At 37.0% G+C, this 18,525-nt stretch overlaps 1 long non-coding RNA gene across 1 annotated transcript; it reads left to right on the top strand.

Annotated features, from left to right (window-relative positions):
* The first annotated feature begins 755 nt into the window (after positions 1-755).
* LOC129924803 (uncharacterized) lies at positions 756-8,083 on the top strand. The gene is made up of 4 exons (XR_008776736.1): positions 756-2,017; positions 2,510-2,582; positions 2,697-2,808; positions 7,954-8,083. It is a non-coding gene; the product is annotated as an uncharacterized LOC129924803 (long non-coding RNA).
* Positions 8,084-18,525: the final 10,442 nt, after the last annotated feature.

Consider the following 18,525-nt stretch of genomic DNA (forward strand, 5'->3'; position numbering starts at 1 on the left):
AATTAATTCCTAATATATATATAGAGAGAGTAGTGCAAATAGGCTTATTGGTTTACAAGTACTTTTTTACTCTTTAATCAGTTACTTTTGAATTTGCTAAATTGAAAAGGAAAAAAAATACATTTTTATACATGTATATGGTAATTCAATATTTATTTCTGCTCCTGAAATTGAATATTTTCTCCTGAAAAACTCCTGGAAATCTCCAGAAATCCTGATCTCAGAATGGTGGGGGAACCCTGGATACTATCAGTCACCAACTTCTGTATGAATGGTTCTTTAAGTCAACAACATCTGTATGAATGGTGCTATCAGTCACCACCATCTTTATGAATGGTACTATTAGTCACCACCATCTGTATGAATGATACTATCAGTCACCACCATCTGTATGGTTCAGTGTTTAATGTATAATTGCTAAGAATGGTACTGTCAGTCACCACCATCTATATGAATGGTACTATCAGTCACCACCATATGCATGAATGGTGCTATAAGTCACCACTATCTGTTTGAATGGAGTTGTCAGTCACCACCATCTGCATTAATGGTACTATCAGTCACCACCATCTGCATGTCACTATCGGTCACCACATTCTGAATGAATGGTAATATCAGTCACCACCATCTGCATGAATGATACTATCAGTCACCACCATCTGTATGAAATGTACTGTCAGCCACTACCATCTGTACGAATGGTACTATCAGTCACCACCATATGCATGAATGGTGCTATAAGTCACCACCATCTGCATGTCACTATTGGTCACCACATTCTGAATGAATGGTAATATCAGTCACCACCATCTGTTTGAATGGTACTATCAGTCACCACCATCTGTATGAATGACAGCATCTTCATCATAGCCCCAGAATTATGCAGAATAGTCTAGTATATTGTAATAAAATAACCAATACTAGAAAACCACTATATTGGCTTTATTCAACAAGATTAAGCTACAGCCAACAATGAACAAATATAAGTACATCTCTAGTTGTTGAAATACTATAGACACACACACTGAACATGACCTTCTGGCACATTGGACTCATGCAGAAAATTAATAATAAATATACACTACATATATGTTGTCACATCAAACCTGGTATGTATTGTCACATTAGAAATAGTATGTATATATGGCCTTTTTTAGTGGCGAAGCGACTATGGATCATCTCATGGAAATGAGATGAATGCCTGGGCATTAGTTATGGTTGGAACGATGTCGCCCACACATCAGTTCCCCCCACTCCACGCAGCTGATGTATCCAAAGGAACGGCAGTGCCGAGATAGTTTGGGGTCAGTGGCCTTACAGGTTCTGCCAGAGTGTAGCACTGGGTGCTGCAAACTGCCTTAAGGTTGCCAGCTCCTGATTTTTCCTCAGGGTTGACTCCCAAAGCCTTTCCCATGATTGGGTATAGCTGCAAGGCAACAGAGGTTTGAATTCAGAGTTTTCCTTCTCCTAGGTGGGTAGCCAGCCATGGCTAATGAGCCCCTCCTGCTCGAAGCTTACTGGTTATTATTATTATTGTTTTTGCATTGCATTGAAAGAGAATGTCATAAGAAATAGAAATGGTTTTGTTCCTTAAATAGCCATTGCATAAGATTGCTTCACTAATCTCGCATTCCCTGTGTATCAGTCTCTCCATAGACCTTCTATAGTTCTTTGAAGTATATTTCATATTAAGGTATATATTATCTCTTTTAAATGTAGGAAGGGATTTATTTGCAATGGTTTTTTTTATTTATACTAGAAAAAGTATCGCCATTATTTCCTTTAATTTTAAGAAATCGGTCTAATTGAAATGGTAAAAATTAATCTAATTTTATGAATTACAGATGTCACTTTAAAAAAGAAGATGATTAAGGCCTATGCATGTTTCTAGGTCAATCTAGTCATGCATGTTGATCATTGACTGAAATTCTGCCAAGTCTTAGGTTTTGTGACTCACTTAGGCAGCCCATTCCATGCTCTAGGGAAGAAGGAGCATTTATACAAATTTGCCCCTAGCGTATGGGACAAGAAATGTGCCTTTATCTTTGTGTCTGAGTATTTTATTGGGTTTTGTTTTTGTATTTGAAGATTATGGTTCAGTGTTTTATGTATAATTGCTACTTTTAAGTCTTCTATCCTGAAGGCTTTCTTAATTAAGTGATTTTAGTGCCTAAGAATTATACAAAGGCCCAGTGGCTGAATGAAATAGGACTTTCAGTGTTAAAATTCTATAATATTAGGTTAAAAACAGACAAAATGCAGTAGGCTTTATTTCAGCTTTATCCAATACCACACAGAAAATATTTTTTTCTTGAGCACAAGAATTTCGCCATATACTCACTACATAGAAACTTAACTTTATTTGAATATTTTTTGTATTTTGTCTAAATATTGTTTAAAGAAATTAACACCATAATATTTTTTAAGATGAATGTTTGCTGTTGTATTTAGAAATGGTAAATCTTCACAGACATTGCAATGTTATCTTTTGAATTTATTCCCTAATCAGGTAATCATGCATCACATGCCCTCAGATATGTACAAAAAATGAAGTTTGAGAAGAAAGAGAAAGGATCAAGATGGTATACTTTGAATTCTACAAATTAAATCCTGCTAAGCTTTATTCAGTTAAAAAATGAGTTTATGTGTAACTACTATGATTCTACAAATATGTTTTGTTTGTTTGCTATGCACAGATTTACAAGACACTAAAGAAGTTATCTATCAACTATACTCAATGTATGGACGACTTGCAGCCAGACTAGAATTATAGAGTAAGATGTTTTTCTGCTGGCTAAACATGTATGGGTATGTTTGTCTGTCTTTCATTATGTCTATCTAAAAAATAATTGTTTTTGTTTGTAATGTTGTTACAGTGCCTTGAGCTTACATTTTGGTTGTTAACAGCGCTTTATAAATAAAATTATTATTATTATTGTTATTATTATGTAATGCCTAGGATTCTTCAGTTGTAATACCTAGGATTCTTCTGTAGCATCTCAATTCCATTGCTAGGATCCTCCTCTCTAGCTCTGCAGTCAGCGTCCAAGACTCACAAGCATATAAAAATGTGGCCATGACCAGAGAGCGCATCAGTCTGATTTTGGTGCCTAGGGCTAAGCCTTTGTCTTTCCATATTATTTTAAGTTTTGAAAGGGCTGCTGTGGACTGTCAGTAGTTCAGGTTTCGTTCCCTCATCTGAGACAATAGCTTCTAGGTATTTGAAGTAGGCCAAAATGCTCTTTTGAATTTAATAAAGACAAGCTACAGGTTTAATAAATATTGTTAACTGCATTTGTCGACTGGTTGTCAGTAAAACCAAGACTTGGTAGAATTTAAGATTCTATTTATATTGTTACATGGTGCAGCTTTAGTGAAATCCAGTTAGTCTGTAGAACTGGCATGTCAAACATTGTCCATATATTTTTGTAATTATATATATATTTCTATATATATATGGTATATTTCTCTTCTTATAAGATTTCTAGAGCTTGATATATTCAGTTGTGTCCAAACTAGTTTAGTGTGAATTCCCCTATCCATCCATCCATCCCAGTGGTGCTACAGCCCATGGAGGGCTCTGGCCTGCTTTAACATATCCTTCCATTCAGATCTCCTGGGCCTTTCGTCTCCACGCCCTAGCCCCAAGCTGCTTCAGATCTGCTTCCACATCATCTATCCATCGCATTCGGGGTCTGCCTTTGGGTCGCCTGCCTTTTGGTTTTTGCCTGTATACGATTTTCGGTTCCCGGTCACTTCATCCCCGGTCATTTCATCCCCGGTCACTTCATCCCCGGTCACTTCATCCCTGGTCATTTCATCCTCTGGTCACTTCATCCCCTGGTCACTTCATCCCCGGTCATTTCATCCCCTGGTCACTTCATCCCCGGTCATTTCATCCCCTGATATTTTCATCATCTGATCATTTTTATCTAACAAATTGTAATTTAAAAAATCATGAAATGAGCAATATTTAATATATTCATTTTTTATTTAAATGACAAAATTGTAACACGTTAATGTTTAAAAGGAATTAAAGCAAAACTTATACAGGCGACATGATATCCCGAGGATGGGTGAACTCCGACTTTATTAGAAAAAAATAAAACCTTATTTCAAGGCTAAAAATGACCGCCCATTTTCAAAAATAAAAGATCGATTGAAAAATAAAATCTAGTGAAACATGGTCGTACTTTCACCACAGCTTGGCCTTTGATGGTTAGTTATCAGCGGCACGGTCATAATTATTTTAATCGCACTTCTATCTCTCAAAAGATTTCCACTACTTGCACTACACCTTGGCCTTTGATAAGTTATCTGCGGTATGATCATAATTATTCTAATCGCACTTCTATCTCTCAAAAGATTTCCACTACTTGCACTACACCTTGGCCTTTGATGATAAGTTATCTGCGGCATGATCATAATTATTCTAATCGCACTTCTATCTCTCAAATGATTTTTACTACTTCCACCAAACCTTGGACTTCGATCCGGAAAATATTATGATATCACAACCTACACATCCAATAGAAGCGCTATAGCTAAGTACACACCCAGATTTACAATATAATATAAGATTTCTCATTAAAAAAACAAAGTGGAAGAGGAAACACTATAAACGCATTAGTAACAAGTCATAAAATGTCAAAAAGCATTCTACACAATCATATTTATATATAAAATATTTAATTGGGGATGAAATGACCGGGGATGAAGTGACCAGGAAATGAATTGACCAGGGGATGAAGTGACCGGTCACCACGATTTTCACCCCTCTGTTGTCTGACATTCTTTCAAGGTGACCTGCCCAACGTAGTCTGTTCTTTTTTATTTCGTTCACCTTTGGTGGGTCTTCATACAATTGATATATCTCATGGTTAGTGCGTGTCCTCCACCCTGTTTCATCCTGTATGGCACCATAGATTTTCCTAAGAATTTTTCTTTCCCAAGTGTTAAGTAAATTTTCAGATGTCTTTGTCAGTGTCCAGGACTCACTTCCATACATTGCTGCTTGTCTTATTATAGTTTTGTATATTATTTTCTTGGTTTTCCTTGAAATCGTTTTGCTCTTAAGTAAATGGTGGGTGCTATAAAATGCCCTGTTGCCTCCTGCTATTCTTTCCTTTATTTCTGTTAGTAGGTCATTTTTTAAATTAATAGTACTTCCTAGATATTTGAAAGTTTGGACGTTTTCAAATTCGTGGTCTTTGATTTTGATATTTTGTCCCTCTGTTTGATTGTCTCTTGTCATTGTAATGTACTTGGTTTTACTGTCATTGACCTCAAGTCCTGCTGGTCGAGATGCTTCTTCTAGTTGTATGAAGGCTCTAGCCATGTCAGAGGTTTCTTTACCCAATAAGGCAATGTCATCGGCATAAGAAAGGTATTGTAGAAATTGGCTGTATATCATCCCTGTTGGTTGTGGACCCGTGTTTTCTCTCCTGAAGTAGTTAGTAATAGTTCCCCTTGTGTTTATGTGTATATTTCTTATAACTCTCTCCAGTGTTAAATTGAAAAGCATGCAGGAAAGTGCGTCTCCTTGTCTTAATCCTTGTTTAATCCTAAATTCCCGTGAGTCTTCTCTTTGTATTATGACTTTGCTTTTTGAGTTGTTTAATGTCATATGTATAAGTCTTGTCAGCTTGTTGGGTATTCCAAAATCCTGTAGAGTGTCTTATAGGTATTTCCTTCTGATACTGTCATAAGTCATTTTATAGTCTATAAAGAGTTGGTGGATTGGTATGTTGTATTCATGGCATTTTTCTAGTATACATCTTAGTGTGAAGATGTGGTCGGTTGTGGATTTGTTGGGTCTGAAACCACATTGGTAGTCACCTAAGATTTCTTCTGAATATTTTCCAAGTCTCTTAGTTATAAGCCTAGACAGTATCTTATAAGTCACATTTAGTAGAGAGATTCCTCTGTAATTACAGCACTTTAACTTGGATCCTTTTTTGTGTATTGGGGTTATAAGAGCTGTTTCCCATTCTGTTGTTATTACTTCTTCTTCCCAAATTCTTGATATTAGTCAGTGTATTTGGGAATGTAAGTCTTTCCCTCCATATTTTAGTTCTGCTGTGATTTGGTCCTCTCCTGGTGCTTTGTGATTCTTCATGGTCCTAATTATTTATGATGTTTCAATGAGTGTTGGAGGGTTCACTAAGGGATCTGGTCCCCCATGTGGCAGTTCATATTCTCCATTATCTCCATCTTCAGTGATATTTAGGATCTCCTCAAAGTATTCAGCCCATCTCTTAATGATCCTGCTGTTTTCTGTAATATAGCATGCTTTATTATTTCCCAATGCTCATTTATGTTATTTTCGCTGTCCTTTTCTAATGTTGTCAGTTGCGTTTGGAGTGCCATTCTATAAGTTTCTGCAACAAGTGGATCCTTTGTGAGTTTTTGACTATCATATTGCTGTGCTCTCTTTCTTTGGTAATTGTGTATGGTACTTATTCTTTGTCGTTTAGCTTTTACTAGTAGCTGGTCTGAGTCAGCATTAGCTCCTCTGAAACTTCTAACATCTAGTATGTCTGATCCATGATTCTTATCTATGAGTATATGATCTATTTGATTCTGGGTGTTGCTATCAGGTGAGATCCAGGTAACTTTGTGAATATTCTTATGTTGGAATTTTGTGCTGCTGATAGACATTCCTTTTCCTGATGCAAAATCCACTAATCTTATGCCATTATTGTTGGTCTCTTCGTATAAGCTTTCTTTGCCAATTGTTGGTCTGAATGCTGGTTCCTTTCCAATTTTTGCATTGAAATCTCCTAGGACTATTTTGATGTCATGCTTTGGTGCTTCATCATAAATTCTTTCCAGTTCATCATAGAAGGCTTCTTTTGTGTTATCATCTGCATCTTCAGTAGGGGCATGAACATTGATAAATGATATGTTGAAGAATTTTCCTTTCAAACTTAGTGAGGCAGAGTCTATCACTTACAGGTTTAAATCCAATGACATTGCCTACCATTTCCTTTTTAACAGCAAAACCTGTACCTAAGTTGTTAGTGCTTCCACCACTATAAAATATAGTATACTCCTTGGTTCTGAGAATGTCCGAGTCTTTCCACCTGATTTCCTGTAGGGCTACAAGGGGTATCTTATATTTCTTTAACACTTCAGTAAGTTGGGCTAGCGCACCTGCTCTAAAAGGCTTAGCACGTTCCATGTTGCAAAACAAAAATCATGTCCTTTTCCAGGCCTAGGTCGTTTTCTGTTGTGGAGTTTTTGATCTCCCATCGAGCGCCTCCCCAGGTGGCGGATAGGGGAATGCCCTCCAGATATGGTGGGTACCGGGGAAATAAAATACCCATGGTGGACCAAAATCAAACCTGCTGCCTTGCAGGAAGTGGAGGGATCCACAAAGGCTAGGGCACCTTACCCGAAAATAAAGTTAGCTATCTAGAGAGCTGAAAGGGGCAGCCCCCCAGATGGTTATGCACAGGGCTAACAACTCTGTCATATAAAAAATACTGTTACGAAAGCTAATACACACAAGAATTCCCCTATCACTAAGACTTTAAACACATTATCTTTTATTTGTCAGCTGAATCCCTTCATTATCTCATTAACAGTTTTTCTGATCAAGATGCAGACCAAGTTCTCTAAATTAGATCAGCATACAGACTAATAAAATAATCTCCTATGAGTTACAGGCAAAACTTTAAGTCTACATCAAATTTTTTTTTCTTTTGGATAATATTACAAACAGGAATGGAAAATATGGCCAACAGATCTTGTGTGGTGCCCCAATGGTCCAACAACTTAGGGATAGGTTAATATGATAATACATAATAGGTTAGCTAAAACTTACAGGTTAATTCAGGAAATTAAGTTAACTTTCTAATTATTTTTTTTTTTGTACTAAAAAATAGCTTTCAGTTCCAGTGTCTACACTAATCTTCTTTGTCTAGGTCATTAATTGTAAATGTTTTTCAGATAATGATGCAGAGAATTTCCTGGTGATCAAGAATTAGGAGCTGCACACAGTTTAATGAAACCATATTTTAGGAACAGATAGAAAACAAAGAACTGCAGCAAAGATGGCCTGTTTTTATTCTTCCTCATGGCAAGTAGATTTTTTAAAGCATTATGATATAGTTTCCCTTTCAGACCTTGTGGTCCAAAGGGCAAATGATGTAAAGTCATCTCTGTTTCTGTGGCCTACGTTATGGTATAGCTATTTTAAATAGAACTTTCTATCTTTGAATGAATGCATAATAAAAAAAAATAGGCAACATAAATTGATAGAGCCGCATCAGTGCTTTACATTCTGACTCTGTTCTGGGCTATTCCCCATCCATTTCCATCCTGCCAACTTTCCTTCTTGGTCTGCAGGTTTGATCTATGTTTGTGTCACAGATTCCTTATTATATTTATAATAATAACTCTATAGAATCTACCTTAGTTCTCGATACGTCTAGGTGTCCCTGGTTCAGTTCTAGTTAACGAAATAAAACAATGAAACCACTAGATCAAACACATAAACTTTAATCAGCTTTACTGCATATCACACATGCTGGTCTCTGTCTAACAACCAACACACTTACGGTTATTCGCGCAGATTGTAAAAATAGATTATACATACATACACACATTCATCCGTGACATCTCGCCCCTCCTAAAATTATAATCGATTTTTACAAAGATTACTAAATAAAACGATTATAAAACAAATATCAAACATTACACCAGAATACAACAAAAACGTTCGTTCGATAGGCCACAAAGTCTCTGAATATGCCACACAGGCGTTTATGTATCCAAACAAACTTGAACATAGTCACACAGACTTTGATGTAGTCACACAGAGCAATGCAATAGGCACACAGTCTATAGTTAAGACACACAGTCTTAGAAGATGAAGACACACAGTCTTAAAAGATGAAGACACACAGTTTTAAAAGCTGAAGACACACAGTCTTAAAAGATGAAGACACACAGTCTTAGTTGTAGACAGAAAGTCTACCATCAAGCAACAAAGTCTAAACTGTTGAAGACACAAAGTCTTTGATGAAGCAACACATGCTTGTGAGAAGCCACGTAGGCTTATATCTATGATAAGCGTGGCAGAATGTCTGCTATGATGTTTCCTTTACCTGGAATATGCTGCACTTCGAACTGAAAGTCCTGAAGCATCAGGGCCCAGCGAGTTACCCTGGAATTCACCGACTTGTGTTTAAACAGCGTAAGGGTGCGTGATCTGTGTGGAGTATGAATGTTCTGCCCAATAGATATCTGGCCAACTTGGTTACTGCCCAAACAACTGCCAAGCACTCTCTTTCTACTGTGCTGTATCTTTGTTCGTGCTGTCCCCATATGACCCACAAAAGGTGAGTCATGACCTAACTCCAAAATTCTTTTTCTTTCGGCGGCAGGGATGACTAGCTGTAGTTTCTCTTTGTTATCTTGTCTCATCAGAAGTCCATTTTTCACTTTAAATTTACTGGTGGGACGCTTCGCCAATTCAAAAAGTTTAACCAATGTTTGGTCCTCCTTTTGTTTCAATGCATAACTGGATGTTAATTCTGATTCTGGCTGTTCAATCTATGTAGGATCGGTTGTCCCATGTTTTCTATTACACCAGATTGAGATCTAGTTACCGCAATAGTAACTTCTGACATTGCTGACCTTTGCCACTTGTAGATATCTGTGATGGTAGGCTAAGTTATGCCAGTCACGTTTCCTAGAATCAAGTCAGCTGCAGGCCTCTCCAACACACATGCTTCAACTTTCCCAGATAAAAATGACATATCAATGTCAATGACAGCTGTGGGATATTCTTCAATTGTTCCTCCAAATGTCATACATTGGACTTTCTTACCCGTCAACTGGTGAGGGTGCACATGTAGTCTCTTCACTCCAATTGTGGTCGCTCCTGTGTCTCTCAAGACCCAAATAGATTTCTTCCCAACGAATCCAGGATACATTTTTAATTTCCCGGCGTCACAAGTTACAGCTCCAGCCATCTGGATCTGATCAGATTCATGGAGTTGTTCACCATGTTGATAGTCTATGCAAACTGACGCATTGTGTGGATGTCCAGTTGGTCTTCCCCTGTTGCTGGTTTTAAACTCCTGACTTCTGCTTGAACCCATAGTTTCATTTCGTCTTAAAGGGCTTTTGTTTCTACATTGGAATGCTAAATGACCCATTTTGAAACACTTAAAACATTTTCTTTTTTCACCAACACTTCTTTTCTGCAGACGGTCGTGTCTCCATTCTTGTTTAAATCGACTTCTGTTATCATTAGTCTTTGCAGCAAATTGTCTTCTCTGGATGTGCAGTAATATAGTGCTGACACAACTTGACTGCTGTTGGCACATCTTTCGGTTTCCTTTCATGTAGAAAAGCCACTAACTGAGGATTGCAAAATGTGAGGATCTTGTCTCTGATGAAAAGATCAATGAGACCTTCGAATGTCTTTTTAGTATTAGACAATTCTACCCAACGCATTAAGTATCTTCTAATGTCCTCAACAAAATTCATGAAATGGCTGGTTTCTCTCTGGTTTAGCTTTATGGAAATTCTCTCTATACCCATCATCTGTCAAGTTGTATCTTTTCATTAATACTTCTTTCACTTTGTCATATTCCTCTAAATCTTTCTTAGAAAAGTTGTTACAAGCTTGCAGTGCCTTTCCCTGTAATAATGTGATGACTTCCCCACTGAGTTTTAGGTATTTCTGTAGCTTGAGAATGCACTTCAAATCTCGCCAAATATGCATCAATTTGATTCTCGTTCTCATTAAAAGGTGGCAACTTTGGCTTCCATACAGGTTTTATATGCTCTTTGATTTCTCCTATCGTCTCCCTAAGCTCCAACTCTCTGACTCTCAATCTGTGTATTTCTACCTCAGCTTCTTTCTCTTAAGCTCTCTCCACCACCTCTCTTTCTTTAGCTCTTTCTTCTCTCTCTTTAACACGTTCTTCACGCTCTCTGTCTTCTCTTTCTTTTTCTTTCTTTTCCAGCTTGACTTCTCTTTCTTTCACCCACTCCTGTAGAGCTGTCCCTGACAATCCCATCTCTTTTCCAGCAGCTATTAACTGTGTTAATCTCTCTGACATTTTGTTTATATCTCTAGCATACAATATACACAACACAAATAGTTTTATCACTGTGTTTGACCTGGTTTTGTCTCGGCTGATTGACTTAGTTTTTTTTCCCGCCATTGCACATGAGCGCACACTCTTCACGACTTCACAGCCTTCTTTGTCCTTGACCTTTTAACAATGGCGAACCGCAGTTCTGCCTAATGTCTTCCAAGACTAAGTCAAGTAACTAGATAAACGAGCCTCCAAATATGTCACAGATTCCTTATTATATTTATAATAATAACTCTATAGAATCTACCTTAGTTCTCAATACGTCTAGCTGTCCCTGGTTCAATTCTAGTTAACGAAATAAAACAATGAAACCACTAGATCAAACACATAAACTAGATTATACATACATACACACATTCATCCGTGACAGTTTGCATTTGCATGGGTCTACCAGACTTTCTCTTCCTCTCTGGGTTCCAGTCCAGTCTTGCAATGTTGTCTACTGTTCTTCCCAGTGTGTGCCCAATGCATCCCCATGTGCATCATTTGATTTCTTGTTCTATCTCTGTTTACTTTTTTGTTTCCCATAGGCTGTAGTTTAATATTTTGGCTCAATGAATAAGGTTTATACTGTAATAATTTCAGTATTCTTCTCAAAAGGTTGGCTGATTGTTAAAGGGCTTGGTTTCTGAATCTAAGGGTCTTGGGTTCGAAGACTGGGATGGAATTTCTAGAATGACCCCTAGCCCTAATACGTACCTGACATTTGTTGTTGAAAGTAAAGGTGGCAGGTCATTGTGCTTTGCACATGACACTCTTGCTAGACAATGTTGACAGAAAGTGTTATGTGTACTCCTCAAAAGTTTTATCTGAAATAATTTGTTTTTTAAACAAAGCTAGACATTAAATTTCAGTTGTGATTGATTTCAGCCCACCGACACAAGGGACATATTTTTAGACTTAGATCCTCCCCCTCTGGCACATTGGGTAGCAAGCTGTCTCCAAAAAGATCTGTCATTGGCAGAAGCCTCTTCCCTCATACTTATAGAAATATAAAAATATGCTGACTTCTAGAAAAGAGAAAAATGGAAAGACAAACTAAACTTTGTCAATGTATTTAAAAAAAAACAATGTTGAACCAGCTAATAGTTTATGATGAGAAATGTCATCAGCCAGCCACCTTGGCATCAGTACCAAGATTGACTGCTATCCAAAAAACTGCCAAACCAAATGTTAGGCACTATCATCTTTGTCTTGTAGATGGCATTCAAAGAGGATGCAGTTTAAAGTTTCATAAGGGTAGCTGACAAGACATTAATGGGGAAGTGGGGACTCAAGATATGGATACCATCATTTATATTTATTTAACTTCTGCATTATACTTTTTATATTTTGCATTTTAAAATGTAATTTTTATTTTTATTTTATCATTATTTTTTTTTAGATCAAAGGAATGTACATGCTGCTGATATAGAACAAGTTTCTGACTGCTTCCAGATCAGTGTTCTTAGTTCCGCTAATGATCTACTATTGCACGATAAATAAGCAAAGTCCTGAAAAGCCTGCAGAATCTTGAAGCACACTTTAGTTAATAAGCAGGGTGTCATATGGGCTGCACAATGATCAACAGTTAGCAGTAATGACATACTTCAATGAACCAGTCCTACTTACGCCAAGATGACAATGTCTTTTTTAGTACTGTATTGTATATTATTTTACACCTTAATTGGTCACTGTAAAAAAAAAAAAACTAAGTAAAATATTTTTAAAGCTATAGTGAGTATAATTTTTTTTTTTAGAATCCAATGTAGATAGTTTGTTTTTTAGGTGTTATTATTAATAGTAGTAATAGTGTTATGAAATAAAAACTAAAGAATTATGTTAAGACATATTTTATATGGAAGCTCTTTAATAGCATTCAACAAATTACATAATCTACTAGTAGCAAATAATGGCCTACCATTATCTCTAATATAAAAAACAAAAATGATAAAAAATACCTTTTAATATTAATAGCATTGTAACTAACTAAAAAGCAATTAAACTATTATTGAAAACACAACAACAGTATTGACCATCACTGTATCCATAATAATAGTAATGGTCTGGTTGTACTTTTTGTTATGGCTGCTCTCGTGCTATGATATTTTGAAGTGATACCCAGATGTAGTGCCATCCGGACACAATCTGTGATTGTTATCCTGGTCAGAGCTCATTGAATATTAGGAGCATTTTTGGCACATAGCTTACAAATATTTTTTTTTCAATTTCGACCCTTACAATGTGTGATGCACACAGGTTCTTGTTGAAACAATGTGGTCATGGAGATTATTGTAGTCAACTGCATTGAGTTTATCATAGTGTGCATCTTCAAAATCGACACTAGCGGCTGGGAAAAGGGTGGCACTGGATAGATCCACATGGAGAGACGAGCATAAAGGAAGGGTTTCCGATTGCAGATGCCATACACAACAGCAGCAGGAAGAAAGGTGACAATGCTGTTGACATTGTTTATATGAGTAGCTTGAATGATTCCCCTTGACTAAGGGACTGAATGTCGGAATGTTATGTGTCATGTGTGTTACCAGTGTGTGTAAATAAATTCACTCATGAATCTGGCGTTATAGTGTTGGCGTTGTTTATTAAGTGTAGCGTTCCATGTTTAACAAATGGTAGCAGAGCTGTAAGTAAAATTATTTACTTTATGATCCAATTTGGAGTAATAATGGCTACTAGGATAGAGATTCCATCATTTATTAAAGAAAAGCCATACGAATTGTATAAACAAGAGTTACTCGCATGGAATGAAATAACTGACCTGAAAGAAGAGAAAAGAGCTATAGCCATAGCCCTTTCACTACCACAAAGCAGTGCATCTGGGATAAGAGACAAGGTGTTCGAACAATTAGACCTATCAGAGCTCAAGTGTCGGGAAGGCTTTGAGAGACTTTTGCAGTTTCTTGACAAGAACTTGGCCAAAGATGACCTCGCAGATAGTATTCACAAATTTGACGAGTTTGAAGATTTGAAACGGGGGGAAAACCAGTCCATACAGGATTTCATAGCAGAATTTGATACAAAATATAGAAGAATAGAGAAGAAAAAGATGAAGCTGAGATTCTGGCCTTCAAGTTACTAAGGAAGGCAAGAATAACTCGAAACGAAAAGATGCTTGTTTTGACTGGAATGAATTTCGCCGAACGAGAGACCTTGTATGAGGAAGCTAAGTCGTCTTTGAAAAAGTTTAAGGGAGAAGAAAGTAAGCTGAAGGACCAAGAGGCATGTATCAAACTTGAGCCAAAGTTTTTGGCTGATAATGAAGAAGCTTTATGGGCAGCGGGATACCAAAGACGTGAGAACTTCAGTAGCTTTGGAAGACGAGAAAATCAGACAAAATGTAACTATAAGCCTAAAGTCGGACCTCAAGTGAGAGGTGGAGGACAAGGAAGGGGCGGCACCCGAGGTTTCGGATTCCCAAAAGCTCAACGAAGTTTGAAAAATATTAACCCAGTTGGTCCCGACGGAAATGTCTTAACATGTAAATCATGTGGATCATACAGACATCTTTTGTCCAAGTGCCCTGACAGTTGGGAAAACATGTCTAAGAGGGTCAATATCGTTGACCAGGAAGAAGAAGCCTGTTTGTTCACAGGAAATCACAAAGATGAAACTTCCCAATTAGGTGTCGAAGCTTTTAACTGTGCCGTATTGGACAGCGCATGCAGTAGTACAGTGTGTGGAATGACATGGTTGGAGGCATTTTTGAGCTCTTTAGATGAAGAGGACCGCAACAAAGTGAAGTTAAGAGAAGGTCACAGAATGTTTAAGTTTGGTGGTGGGACAATAATAAAATCAAAAGGTGAATATGAGTTACCTGTCACAGTGGCTGGAAAGAAGGTTAAGCTTGTGACTGATGCTGTAGAAACAGACATACCATTATTACTCTCCAGATCTGCTATGAAGTCAGCAGGAGTAAAAATGAATTTAGAAAATGATACAGCTGTTATATTTGGGAGAGAGGTTGCCTTAAACTTAACATCATCTGGCCATTATTGTATTCCCATTGACAAGACAGAAACAATTCATATTGAAAAGGTCAACACAGTAAAAGCATTCGACGAATCCCCAGAAAAACGCAAGGTAACTATTAGAAAACTACATAGGCAGTTAGCTTACCATACAAGGGATAGATTTATGACTTCACTTCAAAATGCTAACATTCGGGGTGAGGGTTTTGAAGAGGAATTATCAGATATAGAAAGAAGCTGTGAACTATGCAAAGTAATTGCTAAGACACCATCTCAATCTGTAGTGGCTTTCCCTATGGCCAGAGACTTTAATAAAAAAGTTGCAATGGATCTCAAACAATACAAAGGTCAATGGATACTGCACTTGCTAATGAAACTTGAGACTGAAATTTCAGACGTAGACCTGGAAACTCTATTCTGGGCAAATATTGCTAAAAACTCTTTGCAAATGAGAAATGGTTATAGTAGCCATCAGCTTGTGTTTGGTAGAAACCCTAATTTACCAAGCATTCTTCACGCAAAACTACCAGCTTTAGAGAGTAGCACAACAAGTGAAGCCTTTTATAAGCAACTGCCTGCTCTCCGCGAGGCACGTAAAGCTTACATTCAATTAGAGTCAAGTGAAAGAATACGAGCCCTGCGTTCTAAATTTCGAGCATCAAAGCAGGTGTTTCAAAATGGTGACAAAGTTTTTTACAAGCGTGAAGGCAAAGAGAGATGGTTAGGACCCGGAAAGGTGGTATTCCAAGATGGAAAAGTTGTTTTTGTGAGACATGGCGGTGTGTTTGTCAGAGTGGCACCAAACAGAATTTATAAAGCGAGCGTGGAGGAGAAAGAGAGTACAGAAGATAATGAGGAGAACACAAAAATGATTCATGACGTAATCAAGAGTGGTGTAAGCGAAATATTTGATGGAGATCGTGAACTTATTAGAGATGAAAGTGACACAAGGACAGACATTAATTCTGTAACTTGTTTGAAACCAAATGAACAAATAGAATACAGAATGGCCAAATCAGAACAACGGACCATTCTCGAAAGAGCAGGCAAAGCCACGGGAAAGTATAAGTATTGGTATAACATAGACAATCATGTGGACAAAGAAAGAAAAAGTGTTGACCTTGAACGAATTGAGTGGAAATATTCAAGGGGAGGCAACAGCGACAATGTATGTTTATCAATGGTTGAATCAAGCAGAGAGATAGATGAAGCCAAACAATTGGAGTTATTGAAATTAAAACAGTTTGAAACATATGAAGAGGTTGAAGACTGTGGACAAAATGCTAGTTCTACACGTTGGGTTATAACAAAGAAAAATGGTTCACCAAAAGCATGTCTAGTTGTAAGAGGATTTGAAGAGCAAGACTTAATACCAAAAGATAGTCCAACTGTTGCTAAGGGTTCCATGAGAATTTTTTTGTCAATTGTGTCTAGTAAACAGTGGCTGATTAAAACAAAAGACATCAAATCTGAATTTTTACATGGAAAGCCCCTAGATAGAGAGATACATATTATACTTCAAAAAGAAAGTAATACTCCAAGTAATGTTATTTGGAAACTTAAGTATGGACTCAAGGATGGTGCAAGACAGTTTTATTTAAGTGTCAAAAAAGAGCTTATTGAACTTGGTTGCAGTCAAGCTTTGATCCAGCACTGTTCACATTAATGACTGATGGAGTTGTATATGACATAATTTGTTGCCACGTCGACGATTTTTTTTGTGCTGGCAATGGCGTTTTTGAGAAGACTATGTGTGTCACCGATTTGTGGCAGGAAAGACAGAAGAGATAATTTTTTATTACATCGGATTCGACATCCGACACAGATGGGATCATGCTGGACCACACAGTGTACATCGAAAAACTTGATCGCCCAAAGTTAGACCCAGCAAGATGTTTGCTAAAGGAGTTGCATTTGAATGATACAGAACAGTCTTTGTATCGAAAACTCATTGGCCAGTTAAATTGGGTCGTTCAAGGCCCCAGACCTGATATGACTTTTAAGTTAGTTGAACTCAGCACAAAGTTAAACAAAGCCGAGGTTACAGACCTAATTCGAGCAATAAAAGCCATCGGAAAGCTCAAAGACTTAAGACCCATACAATTGTATAGAGGTCTAAATGGAAAACCTGAAGAAGACTGGGAGCTGCTTCTGTTCTGCGATGCCGCTTTGGGTAATCTTAGTGGTGGTACAGGAAGTACAAGTGCCCATATTGTATGGATTAAAGACAAAGACGGGCATTATTGTCCCATTTGGTGGTACAGGAAGTACAAGTGCCCATATTGTATGGATTAAAGACAAAGACGGGCATTATTGTCCCATTTTTTGGCTAGCCTTGAAGATCAAAAGGGTAGTGAGATCTACCATAGCTGCTGAGGCATTAGGCTTGCAAGAAGGCCTAGAGTCTGCCATCTTTTACAGAACTGTAATAGAAGAACTCTGTGGTCTTGAGAAACAGTCGTTGCCTATCACAGTTTTCATTGAAGCGCTTCAGATCACCAAGCTAGTGGAAGACAAAAGGCAGCGTATTGACATTGCTTTTTTTCCTTAATCACCATATTCTTATTTCTAGTAATGTAAATATACCTTTGTATAAAAAGCCCTGCCATATTTTTTGTTGTAATATATCATTATTCCTAGTCATGTGAATATGTCTACTATTTCATTTTGTTATTCATCATATGTTGTTTTTGAAAAAAAAAAAAAAAAAAAAAAAAAAAAAAAAAAAAAGTATGAAAAAAAAAAAAAAATAAATAAATAAAAAAAAAAAAAAAAAACATGAATAAAACAGATTTTTGTAATTTGTTTGATTTTCAAGTTATTTTGCTTTACACAACTCTTTTACATTGTATTATTGTCATGTATAAAATACTTGTTAAAATAATATGTACTATCCTATTTCTCGGTTGATTTTCCATTCTTTTCTGATTCTGGATTTTTTGCCTTTAAAGTTGAAAGTAAGAATGAGCGAGAAAAAGAAAAGAGAAATTGTAATGAATGTTGACATTGTTTATATGAGTAGCTTGAATGATTCCCCTTGACTAAGGGACTGAATGTCGGAATGTTATGTGTCATGTGTGTTACCAGTGTGTGTAAATAAATTCACTCATGAATCTGGCGTTATAGTGTTGGCGTTGTTTATTAAGTGTAGCGTTCCATGTTTAACAAATGCAATGGTGGCTGGTGATTACATGTGACCACAGCTGTGTATCAATTGGCCTCTTTAGCCACACAAGAAGTTGCAAAGGGAAAATATCTTTTCTCGAGACGTAAAATGCCACAGACATGAAATCTTCAGGCAGCATCTAGATCTAATTGATGTTGTCAGCATTAGAATCTATGTAGTAAATTTAAAGGCTGTTAGGGTTATTTTTCTTTCAGCAGCACTTGCAGGTAGTATTATTGGAGTTTCAGAAGTTGTTGATCTAGTTGTATTC

This window comes from Biomphalaria glabrata, chromosome 2, assembly GCF_947242115.1.
Source record: "Biomphalaria glabrata chromosome 2, xgBioGlab47.1, whole genome shotgun sequence".
Lineage (NCBI taxonomy): Eukaryota > Metazoa > Mollusca > Gastropoda > Planorbidae > Biomphalaria > Biomphalaria glabrata.